Genomic DNA, 18,523 nt, shown 5'->3' on the forward strand with positions numbered 1-18,523 from the left:
TAACTTGCTTTTCTATCTTAATGATATATCTTGAAAAATCTTTCCATATCTCCCCCTAAAGATCTTTTTCAATTTTTTCACTGCTCCATAATGTCTATAGTTTATGTAACTATTTCCCGAATGATGGGAGTCATTGGAAACACTACTGTTGTAAAGAGTGTTGAGTTTTTCTCATAAATGCCAACAATTGCTGGATAGAAGTTTTAAATGTTAATGGAGACTGAAGTTGCCCTCCAAAAAGGATAGTAAGCCAGTTTGTACTTCTGCCAGCAGTCCATGAGAGTGCCAGCTCCCTTGCCAGTATAGGACACACCACAGCTCTTCCCCTGAATTTGCTTTATGTTAATTGCTTCTCCTGGATGGTCTCTTGCAGAACAAGCCAAATATTGACAGATCTCTTTTGATTAAACTCTAGGGTAACTTTTCCCCTATTATTTTTAACCTCTGTCCTGTTCTTTGGGCCTGTTCTCTGAGATACAGACTTCTTTTTTTTTTAAGAGTCTAATTGTCTAAATCGTGTGTCTCTTCTGGAACATCCTCATTGCCTGTCTGCATCTCCCTCTTGCAGTCAATACTATGCTTGGTTTAGACATAACCGTGCTTACATACAGCCAGAATAACTTCTCTCAACTACCTACTGGCACAGGGAGAAGAGAATTGAAGAATTACATGACACTTGGTTTTAACACATGGCTTATTTTCTGCTTTACTACTTTGTTTGGTAGCTGCTGTTATTTGCTATTTGTGATCTGTTTAGAATGTGTGGGGTCAGGCTACCTTGAGTGGAAGCCACCAAAGGAAGGGTAAGATCATCACCAGCTTGTCTAAAGGCCTCCTGATCATATGGTACCTTTGGCTGGCACCCAGACTCAAAATGTGCCTGCCCTGCTGACTTTTGGATAATAAAGCAGGCATTAGTAGACAACAAAGAGAAACAAACAGTTCTAAAAGTAAATGAGAAGAAATAAACATTGTTTGCTACATTAAAATGTTCCTTAGTAGTTGCCTTAAGTAGTTATTAGAGGAAAAAAGAAAGGAGATAGGTGAATTCAGGAAGCTTTCTGTTCCTTCCCTGATAGCTCAGTTGGTAAAGAATCTGCCTGCAATGCATGAGACCTGGGTTCGATCCCTGGGTTGGGAAGATCCCCTGGAGAAGGGAAACGCTACCCACTCCAGTATTCTGGCCTGGAGAATTCCATGGACTCACAAAGAGTCAGACACGAGTGAGCGACTTTGACTTTCTGTTCCTTAAGGCCTTCCATGATTATTTTCCTTGTAAGTAATGGAAGGATAAGCATATGGAGGGGGTAGGAGCTCTTGCAGCCCTAAGGGGGGGTGTGTGTGTGTGTGTGTGTGTGTGTGTGTGTGTGTGTGTGTGTGTGTGTGTGTGTGTGTGTGTGTGTGTGTGTGTGTGTGTGTGTGTGTGTGTGTGTGTGTGTGTGTGTGTGTGTGTGTGTGTGTGTGTGTGTGTGTGTGTGTGTGTGTGTGTGTGAGAGAGGGGGTGTCCTTGAATAATTTATCGTATTTGCCTTTATGACCATAGAGCAGTTGGATAATTTAGCTTTCAAATCTTGGTGCCATGAACTGATGAAGGAAGAAAATAGTGACAGTGAGGGGTCATTCAAGAAATTCCAGAGCATTAGAGCTGAAAGGAAGTTTAGAGGTTGTTTAACAGTGGCATGTGGCTTAATGGGTTTGGGGATTTGAAAAATCCTGACCTTGACATTCAACCACTCCCTCGCTGCATACTTTTGGCAAGTGGCTCTGAGCCTCAGTTGCTTCCTTTGCTTATTGAAGGTACTTTGTACATGTGGTTGTCACATGGACCAGCACCATCATTTGCATGAAGAGACTGGTTCAGGGAGTGATGTGGATGGCATAAGTTCATGAGCTTGTGAGTAGCAGAAACAGGCCTCAGATTTAGATTTTTAGACTTTTAGCCCAGTTTCCTTTCTAGCACTACACAATGCAGTCTTTTTTTCATTCTTTTTTAAAAAATTAATTAATTTATTTTTTGCTGTGCTGGGTCTTCGTTGCTGCGAGGGCTTTTTTCTAGTTGTGGTGTGCAGGCTTCTCGTTGCGGTACAGGTTCAGTAGTTCCCAGGCTCTAGAGTACAGGCTCAATAGTTGTGGCACACAGGCTTGGTTGTTCCGAGGCAAGTGGGATCTTCCCGGATCAGGGATTGAACCTGTGTCTCCTGCATTGGCAGGCAGATTCTTCACCCCTGAACCGCCAGGGAAAACCCATTCATTCTTCAAGTAGAAAAAGAAGAAACATGCCACCAATGCTCCTCTCCCCTCTCCCCCCATACTTATTCTTTGTTCTTTGGGTGTAGAGAGACAAACTGGGACAGAAACCCTCCGAAGGACAGAACAGGAGGCAATATTCAGTTGGAGAGGCTTTGTTGACTAGCTTACAAAACTGGCAGCAAACCGGTGTTGCTGGATCCAGCTCCAGCTCTGAGCAGTGAGGAATGTACTTTGAGCTCCTCCCTCATTTCCTATTGCGCTCTCGCCAGCTGCGGTTGGCCAGGACTGCCAAACGGATGAGGCTGATTTGAGCCAGCATCCTATTGGCCACCTCTGTTTCCTACTAACCAGGAGCTGCTGAGAGGAAAATGTCTGGTTGGACTCTGGGATTTTTCTGCAATCTGCAGAGGGAAAAAATGGTATGAGGGGGTGAAATTGGAACATCCAAGGCTGAGGCTCTGGTCTCAACAAGAAGATGCAAATGCCTGGGAATCCATGGCTCCCTTACGGCCAGATTCTGCATAGATCTTGCCTTGGATGAAGGGAGTCGGAAACGCTCACCCACTCTCCTTCCTGAGCTTGTGTCAGGGACTGTTGGATCCTGTGCCTATTAGCGTGGCTGCCAGATCTCGCGTCACTGTGGCACCCTCTGCTCTAGACCTTTACCTGCCTTTCTGGGTCATATTTTGTTTTTTCATACCCAACCCCCTTCCCCAAAAGCCTTATTTTTGTTAGGAAACAATGAAAAAATGAAATCAGCTAATCACTGCTAATGAGTATGATTTCTCATGGTATCCTTCCCAGGTCGGAAATGCCATGAGCTAGCCTAGGTAAGAGAGGCATATCTGCCTGCAGAAGGCCTGAGGGAATGACTCCAGGCCTGGGTCACTGGGGCGGCATGGTGTCTGCAGCAGGTAGGGTTTGCTGGGCACGCACCCAGTCTTTTCTATTAGGCAGCGTCAGGTGCTGAGAGAAGACACCAGCCCTATTACGGAGGAATTCACGTTTAGAAGGGAGTCGGGGGCTCTCCTGGTGGCTCAGTGGTCAAGGATCCTGCCAGTGCAGGAGACACAGGTTCAGTCCTTGGTCCAGGAAGATCCCACATGCTGCAGAGCAGCTGAGCTGGTGTGCCACAACTATTAGCCTGTGCACCCTAGAGCCTGTGCTCTACAAGAGAAGCCACTGCAGTAAGAAGTCCGCATGCTGCAACTAGAAAATAGCCCTTGCTCGCTTCAGCTAGAGAAAAGCCCATGCAGCAACGAAGAGCCAGTACAGCCAAAAATAAATAAACTTATTAAAGGAAAAAAAAGGAGGCAGGCATGCTAAAATGGTCACTGTGGTATAGAGTGTGTGCTGGAGCAGACCATTTGTATGCAGCCCTATGTGAGATCAACTGAGCAGATCCATTAATCAGGGGGATCTCAGGGCCTCAGTCCTGGCCTGGGTGGTAGCCGTGGAGAGGCTTACTTTAAAAGTCTGTGGACTCAAAGTCTAACGAAGACCTGATACTGTGGTGGATGCAGAACTCTTGAGGGCAGTTTATGCTGGAACAAGCACAGCCTGGCATCTGAGAGGAATTTTCTTGGTGGAGCAGAAGCCTTCATAGCATTGTTCAGTCATACCCAGGGGTAGGGACAGTCTTCATATGCTTTTATCCAGGTCTCTTACTGAGTAGTAGTAGTGTAGTGTTAGTCACTCAGTTGTGTCTGACTCTCTGGGACCCCATGATCTGAAGCCCTCCAGGCTCCTCTGTCCATGGGATTCTCCAGGCAAGAATACTAGAGTGGGTTGCCATTCCCTTTTCCAGGGGATCTTCTCCACTCAGGGATCAAACCCAGGTCTCCTGCATTGCAGGCAGATTCTTTACTGTCTGAGCTACAGGGAAGCTCTTACCTAGAGAATAACTTTAATGAGCACCAGTCATGTGCAGAGTGGATATGGGAATCAGACATTCAGACTCCTTCCTTGACCCCAAAAGCCCATGGCCACAGTTCAGGGCAAAGCTTGTAGGACCTAAAAAGAAAGGGTGAATGTTTAGTTATTACTATTAAAACAACTTAATGGCAGGAATTGAGTTACAAATAATGATGTCTTTTTTTTTTCTTTTTAAATAAGTACTCTGTAGCTCTTTACTTGGAGCAAGTGTTAGTTGCTCAGTTGTGTAAACTCTTGTGTAAACTCTTTTGCGATCCCATGGACTGTAGCCCGCCAGGCTCCTCTGTCCATGGGATTCTCCAGGCAAGAATACTGGAGTGGGTTACCATTTCCTTCTTCAGTGGATCTTCCCGACCCAGGGACTGAACCTGCATCTGCACTGGCAGTCAGATTCTTCACCACTGAGCCACCAGGGAAGCTCTTAATAAATAGTTGATTGAGTAAGATCAATGAAAGAAAAGTTGTGTGTGTGTGTTTTTTAATACTTTTTTTGGCTGCACAGCACAGCATATGGGATCTTAGTTAGTTCCCAGACAAGGGCTTGAACCCATACCCCTTGCACTGGAAGCTCAGAGTCTTAACCACTGGACCACCAGGGAAGTGCCATAGGAAAGTCATTTCTGAGGACCTTGGTTAAGTGATTTCCATCACTTGAAATAAAAGAAAATTCCTTCAATTTTAGGATCCTTGGGAGGAGATAGTGAACTAAAGGCAGAATGCCATCATTAGTCTGGCCCATGCTACTGAAAAAGGCTTCTCCTGTGATAGATAGACAGAGATAGGTAGATAGATATTAGTCCTTCTTTATAGATGAGGCAACTGACAAACTGGCTGACTCCCCCAAATTCACCCAGCTGGTAAGTGGTGGAAGTGCGTATGAAACCCAGGTCTTGTCATTCATGATCCAAGGCACTTTTCTCTACCCCATGTGACCTGAACTGAAAACATAGGCATCTCACATCTCATAACAGTACACAGTGAAGTAACAGGCCAAGAAAGGCTCAGTGACTTCCAGATTATGTTTTGAGTTGACCCTATCTTTATTTCTGAGAAAGATGATTAGGCAAATGTTGTCTTCTCTGTGATCACTCCATTCAAAATTGCCCCTTGCCCTTCTCTCTATGTAGAGACCCAAATCCCCCTTCTCTGCTTTATTTTTCTCCACAGCATTATCACTATTTAACATTTATATATACTTAGAGGTGGCTTACCTACTGAACATTGCTTTAATGGCACACTTTAGGCTGGCATTTCAGAAACAGAGGAAGGAGTACAGTGTTCAGTGTGAGCCAAGACAATGTCAATCTTGGGTCTTCTGTCTGAAAAGGGATTCTGCTGAGCAGAAGGGTCTTGGAAGTCTGCTTAGTTGAGCTCAGCTTCAGGTCACGGACAAAGCTAATAGTAGATAATATTTGGAAGAAGTGATGTGGGCGGTAGGACTCTTGGGTTCCTTTTCTCCTATGCTTGGTCCTGGGCTCCGCTGTGGTGAGGGAGGCCGGGAGGGCTCTGAGGGTTCAGATTCTCTCAAGTGAAGTCTACAGGTTTGTCCAGTTAGGGATAAACTTCAGATCTACGTAAGATGTGATGGTTATTGAGGGAGGGATTACTCAGTTATGACAGGATTCTGGGCGTCTGTGAGCTGTGGATACCAGAATCCTCGACTGAGACTTAGCAGCCCCAGGCTCTAATCTTGGCTTGGCAGCTCATCTTCTGGGTAACTTTATGGAAGGCACGTCAGTTCTCTAAGGCTGGCTTTCCCTGTGTCTCTTCAGGTTGTAAGAATCTTGACAGGTTTAAAGGTCTTTAAGGCCTTTGAAGGAAGGAGGACAGGGAATATTAATTAGCAGTTATTTGGTGATTCCTAAGTGTCAGCCATGGAAGTCCCATAGACAGAGGAGCCTGGTGGCCTACAGTCCACGGGATCGCAAGACCAGTCGGACATGACTTAGCAACTAAACAAGTGTCAGCCACAGCATAAGATGTTTTCATCGGGAGAATTAGCTCAGATATTCTTCACAACCACTTTTCAGACAAGGGAACTGAGGCCCAGGGGTGTGCTCAGAGAGTCAGGAACTTTTTCAGGGTTCTGGGTCTGTTGCATGAGCTCCTTCCTCAGACATGGGCCTTGGCCCTCAGGAGACTTCCAGGTGACCCTGCCCTGGGTGTTCTTTGGGGCACAACTGTTTCTCTACTGAGCTTCAAGATGAATAAATAAATAAATTTTGTTATTCAGTGGTATTAAAATGGAGATCATGAAACACAGCAGTCCTAAGCAGTGTTCTTTGTCAACAGCTGGAGAGTGGGGAGGTGTATAGATTAGAGTGTTAGAAGATCTTGGGCTTTGCCCGAACCCAGTTGACCCCAGCATTTGACCTGTTGATCTCTTTTCCTTGAAATGCTTCTCTCTTGGCTTCTGTGACCCACACTCTCCCCTTAGTCTCTGTGTTCCTCTGTTCTTTCTTGGTCTCTTTTGGCTCAAGCAGCCAACTTCTCCCACCCTTTATGTTAAGATATCTTAAAGAGTCTGTCCTCCTCTTCATTTCTTACTTGGCATGTTCTCCCAGGGTGACATCATTCCCAAGGTTCCAACTCCATGAATTTCCTAATTCCTAAATCTCTATTTTCAGCTCAGATTTCTTGTTGAGCTTCCAACTCCTATATTCACCTGCTTGTTGGGTACCTCTGTCTGGATGACCCAACAAACTTTAGCATAACATTTCTAAAACCAGCTTTGTCATGTTGCCATCTCATCTACTTCTTGTATTCACTTTCCCAGGAGATGGTTCCATTATCTTCCTGATCACCCAAGCTCAGGTCCTGATCACAGAACCGGAGCATCCTCTGGATGTTTCTCTCCACTCTATCCTGTATGCCATCAGTTAAGGAAAGCCCGTACTACTTCCCCTTCCTATTTCAGTTTCCACTGTTTCAGCTCCTGATCGGCTCTAACTTCTACCAGCAACAACCTCCAGTTACCCCTGCGTCATTCAAATCTAGCCTCCAATTAAACACCAAAGTCATCTCTCTGAAGCACAAATCTTACCATCATCTCCCTGCGTAAACTCCTTCAGTTGTTCTTAATAGGCTGCACTGATGTTTCTGAATGTGGTGTTCATAGGGGACCTCTGTCCCCTATGATACTTTATGCTGCTCAGCAACAATCCGCTCTTGGTCCCATGCGCTCACTGCTGCTTTTTTGCAGGTGTAGCCCAGTGCCTGGAGTAGAATAAGTGCTCATTAGTCAAATGATAGTGAATAGTATAAATATGAGACCCACTGAACCAGAAGTATCCCAGGGTTGGAGCTTCTAGAATAGGATGCTAGTGAACCAACTTAGCTCAAAAGTTCCTCCAACTGAGAGGGTGTGTGGATTCTACTGACTAGAAAATTGTGCCACACAGCTTATGGGATCTTAGTTCCCCAACCAGGGATTGAACCCCAGCCCACAGCAGTGAAAGCACCAAGTCTTAACCACTGGGCTGCCGGGGAATTCCATGTAAAATTCTTTCCTCTCTTTGATTTTGTGGTTGGGACTTGAGTCTCAGCTCTTTTCTGGGATTCAGAACCCTTAGACCTAGTCTTAAATCTGTCACTTGGGGCAAATCCCATCCCATCCCCAAGCCCAGAAGCAGTGAGTGAGCAAAGGAGCTGAGAGAATGATCTCCGGAGTCCAAGCTGCCTGATTGGAACTCCTCTCTATGGTTAACCTCTTCTTGCCTCAGTTTCTCCGTCTGTAAAATGGGTGTGATAGTAGTCCCTGTCTCACACAGTTGTTAGGTTGAGTGAGTTAATATAGTTCCTGATGTAGAGGACGTACCAAATAAATGTGGGTTACCATTATTGTTGTCACTGTTGAAGGAAATATGTTAATATTTGGCCTTAGGAGACCTCCAGATGACAGATAATTATGAGCTTAACTTAGCAGAGGTATAGAGGGAACGAGGGCTCCTTTTCAGTCCCTAGTCTTGGGGTCTGACCTAGCAAATCGTATCTGAGTGACTCAGTGGAATGGGCATGAATAATGCTTGTCTCTAGTAAGTCCCTGAAGAGTAGAAGAAAGAACAGGAGTTAAAGAAGACCTTAGGGGTACTCCCTGTCTCTGTTTGCATCTTCCTCTTAGATGCCTGTGCCCTGAGGCTCCCAGAGCCCTCATGCTGCTCCTCCGACCCTGGGATGGTCATGACATCCCTTCTTGCTCCTGGCGTGTTTCTCTTCTCCCAGGCCTGTATCCTAGAGAATCCAGGAGTCTGTGTGCTGAAGTCTGATTGATGGTTGTGCCATCCCTTTGGGAACACTGGCTTAGCAGTTACCCTTCCTGGACAGGCATAGTTGCCCCAGGGAGCAGCGGCCTCAGTATTTGGAATACTGAGTCCCTTTCAGTTGCGTCCATTAGAGCCTGTTGGGCAGGAGTGTATGTTGGACCCAGTACTTGGAGGCACTCCAACTGAGCTCAGGCCCAGGCCACTGCCATGATATACATGCTGGATTTCCCCATATAAAATGGACAGAGGTAGATGATTCCATCATTCTACACATGCTCATTTTTACCTGCTTACTTTGCAAGATAAGAAACTTAAACTTCTAACCTAACTGCTAAAGAAGCTGTGCGGAATGTGAGGTACCGGGTCAAGACACTGGGAGGTGGGCATGCTTTACCTTAGCTCTACACTCTACACTGCTGCCTTCCTCCACTTCCTCCCTTCTTTCCATGTTTCCCCAAAGTGCTGTTTTAATTTTTTGCACTTCTGGTAAAAAAGAAAATGGCAAGCCCACCTCACAGGTCCATTTCTTCTGGTGCTAGAGCCACATCCTGGAGTTAGGGAGATGCAGAGGAAACAGAAACACAGCTCACTTAGTCTATTAATAGCATCAGTCTGCACCAGAGTTCCTCAAGGTATGGCTCAAACAATGCCTGTTATTGCCATCACCTTGGGGAGTGGAGAGTGTTGTTAAATGTATATTTCTGGGTACTTCCCCTGTCTTATTGAATCAGAATCTCCGGGAAGGTGGCTTGGGAATAAGCATTGTAAACCAGCTTATATGGTGTTTCCTGTGCTTACTCAAGCTGGAAAATCAGGGCTGTAGAGGTTGGTGTTTAGTCTGGGGCAGCCTGAAGCAGGGGACTGAAGTCTTGGGAGGAAGGCTTAGCAACCTGACTGAGCACCAGATAGCAGTGTGCTTGGGGTTCGGCAGAAAACATCCCACTTAAACATCCAGGTTTTTCTGAGTGGTATGTTCTAGAGGTTGTGACGGAGACAGGAGGATGTGGGGTATTCACCAGCTGTCTTGCCGGAAGGTAGAGAGGACTGAAATGATGACCCATCTCTCCCTGTTCCCAACCCCAAGTGATGAAATTAGTCAGATGGGGCTGACCAAAACACGTACCCTTCTAACTTTAGCTTCATTCATTCAGCAAATACTTTTGAGCTCCACCTATGTGTCAGGCACTGTTATTGGTGGGATATACTCATGAACAAAGCCAAGATCCCTATCTTTGTAGAGTTTACCTGCTGGAGGTGAGAAGTAGAAAATAAATAATAAGTCAGAGAGAAGGTAACAAATGCGATGGATAAAGGGAAAAGCAGAGCAGGGTAGAGGGGTTGGGTGGGGTCAGGAGTCAGAATTAAATGGGAGACCTCCTGAGTGAAGGGCAGGAGGAGGGTGGAGAGCTGGCTGTGCGTGCAGTTTGGAGAACAGACAGTGCACAGGCTGCAGTGGGGAGCAGATCGGGTGTGCCCTTCAGTCTGCGGCTCAAAGTCTTAAGCCCTTTTCCTAGGAAACTTACCCCCATGACCCTAATTCTTTTCGTTCTTGGAACCAAAAAGGAAACTGACAGTAGCCTTAGTAGGCATAGGCTAAGCTGCAGAATTGGAGGTCAGCGCTGGAAGGAACCTCCGGCTCATTCCCTTCTTACCAGAATCCAGGGCTGTGCTGAAGGAGTGGCAGAGGGGACCAGGCTGTGGGCCCCCTTCCTGTTCACTGTGTTAGATTTTTCTGGGGAGTTCTGTTTGGGATTAACGCTCACGTTGGGCTGTGGGAGTGGTAGATTCAGAGGACCTCTGAATCCTCTTCCTTCATCTTCCCTGAGGGTCCTCCCCCCCAGAGGCCATTGCTAACCAATCTCTCTCCCTTCTTTGCTGCTAATGGTGGGTGCCCTAGAGAGTGGCTGTCAGGCAGAATAATGGTTCTAGGAGACGATATACGCTTTATCAATATTGAGTTCTGTAGCTTGCCTCTGCTCCCACTGTAGGAGGGAGCCGGCTGGGCAATGTTATTTGATAATAGAATAATCATCATTTATAACGCAGCTCAGAGTGCCTCTGCTACTGACAGTGACTCAGTGCCTGGGTGTTGGGGAGATAAAACAGACTAGAAGGGAGAGTAAACTGGCTTGGGATCCATGACTCTGGAAAGTTTGGCCTCTTCTCACTGATCTCTGAAAGGGGAGAATTTAGCAGAGATGTCCCCCAGGGATAAAAGCAGCCCTAAAATGCTTTCTATAAAACAATGTAAAAAAAAGGGGGAGGGCCTGTGACCACATCTAGGTCTTACCGCCTGCCTGCCCTAGTTGGATAGTTGACTCCACTTTGTCCCCCCTTTATCAGATCGCTCTTCAGCTGGGGGCGTAGCCAGCAGCTGGACAGTGGGGCACACTCTGAAGTGGCTCTGTCAGCCCAGTGGCAGGATAGGGTGGAGTCTGCGATGGGAGTAGAAGCTTTGGGTCGATACCAGTGATATGTAGTGGGGTTGGGGTGTCCTGAAGGGGAGGGCAGCGATGGCTCAGAGCTGATGTTGTGACCCAGGGTATCAGGAACACTTGGAGAGAGTCTGTAAAATGCAAACTCCTGCCACCCATCCACACTCTCAAGGGAATACACTCTCTGAAGGCAGGTGGATGCTGTGGGTTCTGGCAAGCAGGCAGGGGCAGGGGGAGGTTTAGAAGAGGGAGCAGTGAGGGCCAAGGCAGGGTGGAAAAGACAGGCCCAGGCCTGTCACAGAGGAAGAAGAGGTCTGGGTGAAACTTTTAGATATACGTTTGTGATAAAACCTGTGCTGGCCTTGCTGAAATTTTAACAGCAGAAAATAGAGGAACAGAGCCAGAGGTCAGAAAATCCCAGTCCTAACATCAGTGCTATCAGTGACCTTGGACAGGCTCTGTTACCTTAGACAAATCACTTCACCTCTCTGAGTCTGGTTCCTCTTACTCTAAAGTGAAAGGATTAGGCTTAATGGTTGCTAAGGTGTCTTTCCAGCTCTGAAGATACAGGTCTGTGACCCTAAGAGTGATTTCGTTTCTCTGCCATGAGTTGGTTTGGTACCTTGCTGCACCGCACTTGGAAGACCAGAGTCTGGGCGCTATGCTTGCTTTCTGGAATGCCACACCCGGGGCCAGCTTGTCCAGCTGCCGGCTTCCAGGCCAGGTCCACCCCTGAGCACTTAATAGAGCTTTCCCCAAAGTAGGACAGTGCTTCTATGGGAATAAATACATTACCTTAGAAAAAGTTTAAATGAGAGTTCCAGGTCCCAGTGAGTTTGAGAATCGGGGTTAAAAGCATTCAACACTTTTTTTTTTTTTAAAGAATTTCTCAGAGCCTTTAACATACCACTGTACATTTTGAATCTCTTAAGAGGGAGAATATAGAGTATTTCCCAAATAATTTGATCGTGAGATCCATTTTTCTGAGGTGCATCTCATCAGATTCGCATGTCATAGAGCACCCTCAGAAGTTTTGCTATACTGGCATCTCTTTTTCTTTAAAAACAACTACTCAAAATTACTCTTACTCTCTTTTCCCCAAATTCTTGGTCTTCAAGGTGGGTAGGAGTGTCCACTTTTCCTCCTCTGGACTCCTAAAGGGAGTGTCTGTCACAGTCTTCCAAGGGCAGCCTTGCAGGCAGTGTCGTTTATCTTCAGCGAACTGCCGTTGACTCCTGTGAAACTGACACCGCTCATGGGTCCCCACACACTGCTGCATGTCTCCCAGCAGAGGCTCACAGGATGTCCCCCACCTTGACAAGGGGTAGGGAAGGCCAAGTCAAGAGGGCTCCTGTGAGCCCGGAGTCTGGTCTTGGTGACCTACTCTGAGGGTCATTGTGGTTGGATGAACAGGTAGTAGCTGTTGACTGGTTTGGAGTTGGTTTTTTCTAAGAGACAGGAAAAAAGCTGCCAGAGTCTCCCACCCTAGGAGTATATACTGATCCTTCTCCAGGCTGGATGGGGACGAGGAATAAGCTGGGTCTCATTTGGGCAGGAAAGCCTGGGTCGCTCTCACTTAGACTGTTTTCACACGCCATTTCCCATGCCCCTGTCTCATCACTCTATCCTCTTTCTCTTTCCTCCTCCTTCTGGGTTCTTTCCATCTCCCCCCTGTACTCCTAAGCAGACAAGCTCTCTTTCCTCCTCCCCCATCCCAGTCTTCTCTTCACACCCCTTCTGTCCCACCAGCCTGGCAGCCTGCCCTTTAGGAATGTTAATTAGCATTCATGGTTTAATTAATTCAGTAGCTAATTAATGATTGGGGGCTGGGAGTGGAGAGCTGGGGTGCAGGGGAGTTGGGGGCTGGAGGTGGCAGGGAGGAAAAGCGGAGGCTGCAGAAGGCATCGCAGATGGCTGTGCGGTGGCTGGCACGGTGCCCACCGCCATGGATGCAAACACTCACGCGCACGCACACGCACACACTCATACACAAAAAAGCAAAGGGTGATCGAGGAATAAAATCAAAAGCAGGGAGAGAAGGGCACAGGGGCCCTGGGAACTGGGGGTGGGGAAGGCTCTAGATCTATTTGAATCTGCTCCGGAAGTGGAAGAGGAGAAAAAAAAAAAGAAACCACCACAGGCGCAGAGAGAAGAGAGCTCTCCCGGTACCCCACCCCGCCCCCACCCCACCCCAGCCACCCCTCCTTCCTGGCATGGGATTCATGGGCACCAGCTGAGGACAGGGTTCCCTCCCTCTGCCTGCCATAAACATTGGCACCGAGGACCCAGACTCAGAAGGACAGGACATTCCCAAAGAAAATAGTTTCCCTTTTAAGTTGCTTTGTAAAATATACATGTATCTGTTTTTTAAAAACATTGCACCCGTCTTGGTGTGAGGGCGAAGGCGAAGGAAAGAAGGTGACCGAGCCAGAAGGAGACAGCACAGATGGCTTGGTGGTGGTGTGGTGTGGTGAGTTGTGGGAGGACAAGAGGGGTCCGGCAGAGGTTGGGGGTGGGCGGAATGAGGACCCTGTTTTCCTCTCTTCGTTTTGCTGTGGATGAAGGAGAGAGAGAGAGAAAGAGAGAGAAAGGGGGTGGGGGGAGAAGCGAGACAGATGGCAGAGTGGAGAGGCAGCAGCCAGTGCCGGCACTGCCCAGCCTGGGCGGACCCAGCTCCCCCCCTCTGCCAGCCTCCAAATGCCACCCTTCCCCCATCCTCCCTCCCCCCATCCCCCCAGCTTGGCACTGATCTCGGAGAGAGAGGGAGGGAGGCTGGGCAAAGAGCATCTGTTCCCTCCATTCTCCCAGCTCCATCGGCTGCCAACCTAGGGCCATCGCCTGCCTCATCACCCCTCCGCCCGCCCGCCTGCCCGCCTACCCACCCAATCCCAAATGGGTGCTGGATCAGGTGCTGAATCTGGCTGCCTCCTCGGGTATACCAGTCACTATGCATTGCTGTGTGTCTGCCACCGCTGCCTGGCACTCAAGGGGCCGTGTGTGTGTGTGTGTGTGTATGTGCGCGCGCGCGCGTGCGTACGTGTACGCAGAAGTGAGTGTTATATGTGAGCCTCCTGGGCATGGGTGGGGGTTGGCACTGCGGTTGCCAGTCTAGTGTCCCACCCGAAGGACAGAGGGATGGGGTTGGAAGGAGGGGAGAGGTTTGGGGCCTGGGCGAATAGAAGCAGGTGTCTAAGTTGCTTCACGCTGCCTGCTTACAGGCATGGCACTGCAGCTGCCACCCTTGTGCCTGTGGATATGGAAGGAGGCAAATGGGGAGGGGGCAGTGGCGGGAGTCCTGGTGCTCTGGGAGGAAGGCTCGGTACCCAGGAGCCATTGGTATCACATCCGTCAGGCTGGCGCCCCGAGCGGGTGCCGCGGGAATGGGCCCCAGGAGGCAAAGAGGAGGGGCAGGGATGTTCCTGATGTTGCTGTCCATCTAGAGCTCAGCTCTGGGAACTGGTCGGACCGTGAGGTGGTTAGTCCTCTTCCAGCCTGGGAACGTGAAGTGGTGGAGGGAGAGGCCAGGCAAGTGCCCAGAGAGCTTCTAAGAGCCAAGAGGAGAGGTTGTGCCACTGCTCCCCAGGGAGACTCTATGGGCTGGCAGGCCGGCCTTTTGTTGGAGCACCGAAGAGGCAAGGGGACCCGGCAGGAGGTGGGTGGGTGCTGGCAATGCCCAGGGAGCCTGGCACAGGCTCTGGTGTTGTGTGGAGCGGGGGAGGGTGGCAGTGCCTTGTGCCAATCTGGTTGAGAGGCTTGTTGTGCCAGGAGTGAGAAGGGAGGAGGTAAGATGTTGGGTGTGAGTGTGTGTGTGTGTGTGTGTGTGTGTGTGTGTGAGAGAGAGAGAGAGTTGTTTGGGAACACAGACTTTTTTCTGCCAGGACCTCCTTCCCGTTCCCTCTTAGGCATGGGGAGTAGAGCGACAGACGGAGAGAGGCGTGAGGACACAAAGGAGAAAGCACGCCATTGCCAAGACCCCAAGGAAGGAGGATGGAGAGGCTGGCAGTCCTGCCTGGCCCCCAGCCAGTTTCCTGCTAAAGATGGCCAAATCCTCTCGCCTGGTCTGTATATGTTACTCTGCGGGCGTGGCGGGGGAGGGAGGGGCTTGCTTGCTAGCCGGGTTCTGGAACCAGAAGGGCACCTTTCTGCGGATCCCATTTGGACTCTCCACTCTAACAAGTGAGATGTCTGGTCTTCTCCCCAGTGCCCTCCGCCCCTCCCCCCACTCCCTCCACCCCAGCCCTGCTTCATCTCCATCACCACCTGGGTCCTACCGCTTGGCACCCAACCAACTAGATGCCGCCACACTTGGCAGCGCTGCACTGGCACGTGAACGGCATCCCAGACCCTGGCACTGCGGCAAACCCAAAGCCGCCGAACATGCTCACGACCGCCACTTGGCGGCAGGGAGAGGGGCATGCACAGGCGTGCCAGGTACTGGGCGGAGCCCTGCTGGGGGGCAGCACAAGGATGTCCTCCACAGCGGGGCTGAATCCGAGCCCTCTCGGCAGCCCCAACTCCGCCTTCCTCCCAGGAACCCCCCTGCCTTCTGCCCCCACCACCTCCAAGAGAAGGGTTGAGATGGTGCCATTATCCATATTTGAGCAGAATCCAAGGGAAACGAGAGCATGGAGGGACCAGGGCACGTTCAGGAGCCACAGCCGAGGCTCCAGGCTGGTGGACTCCACTCCTGTCTGGGGAGCAAGGACAGAAGGAAAAAATCCTAAGAGGGCAAAATGAGATCCTAGAGAGAGGTCAGCCAGCTCTGTTGTCACAAAGATGGTGCCGGAAGAGACTTGAAGGGGAGGACAAGAAAGAAGGAGGGGCCCTCAGGCCTTGCTGTTGGATCATGGGGTGGCTGGTGCCTGTGTGGATTTCATTCTGTCCTCTGTGTGTGATTGGCTGATCTGTGGTTGAGTTGAACCAGTTGTTTCTCCCTTGCGATAGGCCCATATTCAATAACAGTCCTAAAAAGATGGAGAGGTGATCAAGGCCTAGAGAGGTGGAAAGGCATAGGGAAGACAAAGGCACCTTGAACTCCTTCCAGAACGACCACTCAGGGAGATTTTGTGTTTACAAATTTCTCCTTGGCTTCCCAGTTCAAGGTGGACAGATTTTTCTATTTTTGAAGTTCACTCTTGGAAGAGAGACCACAGATCAGCAATGAGCTCTCCAGGGTAGAACGGAAGGCTCTTAGGAGCAGAACCCCAGCATCTGTGGTAACAGAGACTGTCCCTACACCTCCAGATGCAGAGCCATCAGCAGTCCTGCTACACTGGACTATGGGCCTGCATGTAGCAGGCTCGGCTTGCCTTGCTTCCTGGGTAGTCAGTGACTAGGAAGGTCTTCAAGTAGAAGCACTGGAGGCTCTGGATGATGTCAGGGGAGCTTGGGTGGCTCTGATTGAGGGTAGGGCCTGCCCAGAGGTGAGTAAAGCCATTGCCCAGGCTGGGGGTATCCTGATTTCAGCAGCTGTGGAAGTGGACGCAGCTTCAGGATGTGGTTTCCACAGCAGAGGAGAAAACAGGGAGGACTCAGCCAAGGGGGCAAGTGGGTGATGCCTGTAACTCTTTTCCTGTTCAAGAACAGCCACCATGAGCAAAAGACACAGTCAGACTTGCAAATGTCAGGGTAATGAGGAAGCCAATCTGAGGTGATGCGCCCCTGTGGCGGCCCTGGGTGTAGCAGGGCTGAGCCTTGGATGCTGGAGAGTGGTGGCAGGTCACAGATGTGTGTGGTGCTGAGCAATCTGCATCAGTGGTTCTCAGACTTCAGAAAGCACAGAATCACTTCAAGCCTGCAGAGAGGATATGCTGCAGGCTGATTCAGCTGGTCTGAGGTGTGGTTGAGAAATGTGCATTTAAGACAAACTCTCAGGTGACTGTGATGCAGATGGACAAAACTCTTGAGAACACTGTCCTAAGAGATGGCAGTCACCTTAGAGGACAGTTAATCAGGTCTGGGTTTCCCACGTCTTTTGCATCTTCCTTCATCCTCCCCAACCGTATTTCTGTCCTTCTGTCATCATTGTGGTGGGATGTACATATTGTGGGTTGTGAGGATGTGTGTTTTAGGTTGGGGCAGCAGGAGGAAAAGAAGAGATTATGAGGTCAAATCAGGTAGATTTAACTTGTGAGAACTAGGTTTCTCACTGGCAGGCATTATTGCAGAAGAATCCCTCACGGGACGCTTTCAACCCCCAGGTTTGATGGTTGGCCGCCCTGTTTCTGAAACCTCACCACTGAGAACCCCTTAGGTTAGGAGTGTTGTCGGGAGATGGCTGTCTGCAGCACAGGCAGTTGGGTGTGGGCCGTGCAGCTCAGTACGGGCTGGGTCCTAGTTACGCTTCTTTCTGGAGGCGGGTGAGGGTCCCTGAAGTGGAAGCAGGGCTCAGCAGAGGCCAGTGCTGAGTGAGTTGCAGCCGGTGCCACTATGTGAGCACTTGGCGGGGCTCTCCTGGTTCGAGCACAGTGGAGGGCAAGCTGGCAGAGGATGTGCTGCAGGCGGGGATGTCAGGGAGGGACGGTAGACATGGGCCGTGCTCAGCTCCTGCTGATTACTTGTTCCAGGCTTTGAGCCACTGTCTGTGGAAGAGTCTGTGTATGGCCAGGGTGGGTGTGAGTCAATGCCGGCCACCTTTCCCCCTCACTGTCTTTCTGGCCCACTGATAATCCACCTGCTTCCCTGCTAGCCTCTATCAGACACCTCTCCGCGGCTGGGAGCTGCAGGAAGCATAAGGCTCAGACAGCTGACAGGGAATAATGCCGTTGACCCCTTGTCTCTCCTTTGTCTGAAGGCTGTGGGGATTCTCTACACGAAGGAGAATGGTAGGGTGGGTCCTCACTCAATTTTGTGTTCTTCTCAGAGTTTATGTCTTTCCCTGGGAGGCTTCCCCTGAGGATCACTTCCCATCTTGCTCTAAATTTAATGAGTGGTGGTCTAGGTCTTCTGCAGACATCCTCTCTGGGTTTTCTTTCATTTGATCTTTTCACAGTATAGCCACACTATAATGCTGTAATCCCTTGAGGCCTGGCCACTAGACTTTCTTATTGGAGCCAGAGCTTTGTTGGAATCAGGGCATTTCTTCCTTACTCAGTCCTCTAGGAATGACATCCTGAGGGCTTACAAGTTTCTTATTAGTTGCTCCGCAATACCTGGCCCTTCCTGTAACACAGGCTCCCATCCCAGTTTATCCCTGTGTTTTCCCCAGAGTTTCTCTCTGGCTTCTCCTCTCCCTCCCTCTCCCCAGCATCACACTGCAGAGGAGTCTAAGGTCCTTTCCGTGGATCCATGGTCAACATTTGGCCACTCCTCCTGATACTGGTTACATTTCTCTGTTTATAAGCTTTTCTGAGTTAGTGTTGTGTGAGGAAAACGACTGTATTGGAGGGTGTTTCTACTTAACCGGAGAGAGTTGATGACTCTGGGGCATGGCCCTTGTGCCTACAGGCCCAGCAGCCTCTCTTTGCTGGCATCTGTGTGTTTCCATGCAGCCCTCTACGTGGTTCTGATGCTGTTTCTGAAGGTGTGCTTACTTGTTCTGTTGGTGCAGTTGCGTTTGCCGCATGCTGTATTTCAGGTGTATCTATCTACACAGGGGTGAGTGATTAGATGATCGAGTGATCAAAGTGGCTAAGATTTGGG

The 18,523-nt window shown here is 49.4% G+C and overlaps 1 long non-coding RNA gene across 2 annotated transcripts in view; it reads left to right on the forward strand.

Moving 5' to 3' along the window:
- The first annotated feature begins 13,134 nt into the window (after positions 1 to 13,134).
- LOC122705201 overlaps positions 13,135 to 18,523 on the forward strand; it is a 30,866-nt gene continuing 25,477 nt past the window's right edge. The window contains exons 1-3 of one of the 2 annotated variants that reach the window (XR_006344059.1): positions 13,135 to 13,352; positions 13,691 to 13,815; positions 14,761 to 14,940. This is a non-coding gene — a long non-coding RNA (uncharacterized LOC122705201). Of the gene's footprint in view, positions 13,353 to 13,410; positions 13,816 to 14,760; positions 14,941 to 18,523 lie in introns of those variants that run through there. The other variant, XR_006344058.1, reaches the window with a different exon arrangement.

Source organism: Cervus elaphus, chromosome 12 (assembly GCF_910594005.1).
Source record: "Cervus elaphus chromosome 12, mCerEla1.1, whole genome shotgun sequence".
In the NCBI taxonomy this organism is placed as follows: Eukaryota; Metazoa; Chordata; class Mammalia; order Artiodactyla; family Cervidae; genus Cervus; species Cervus elaphus.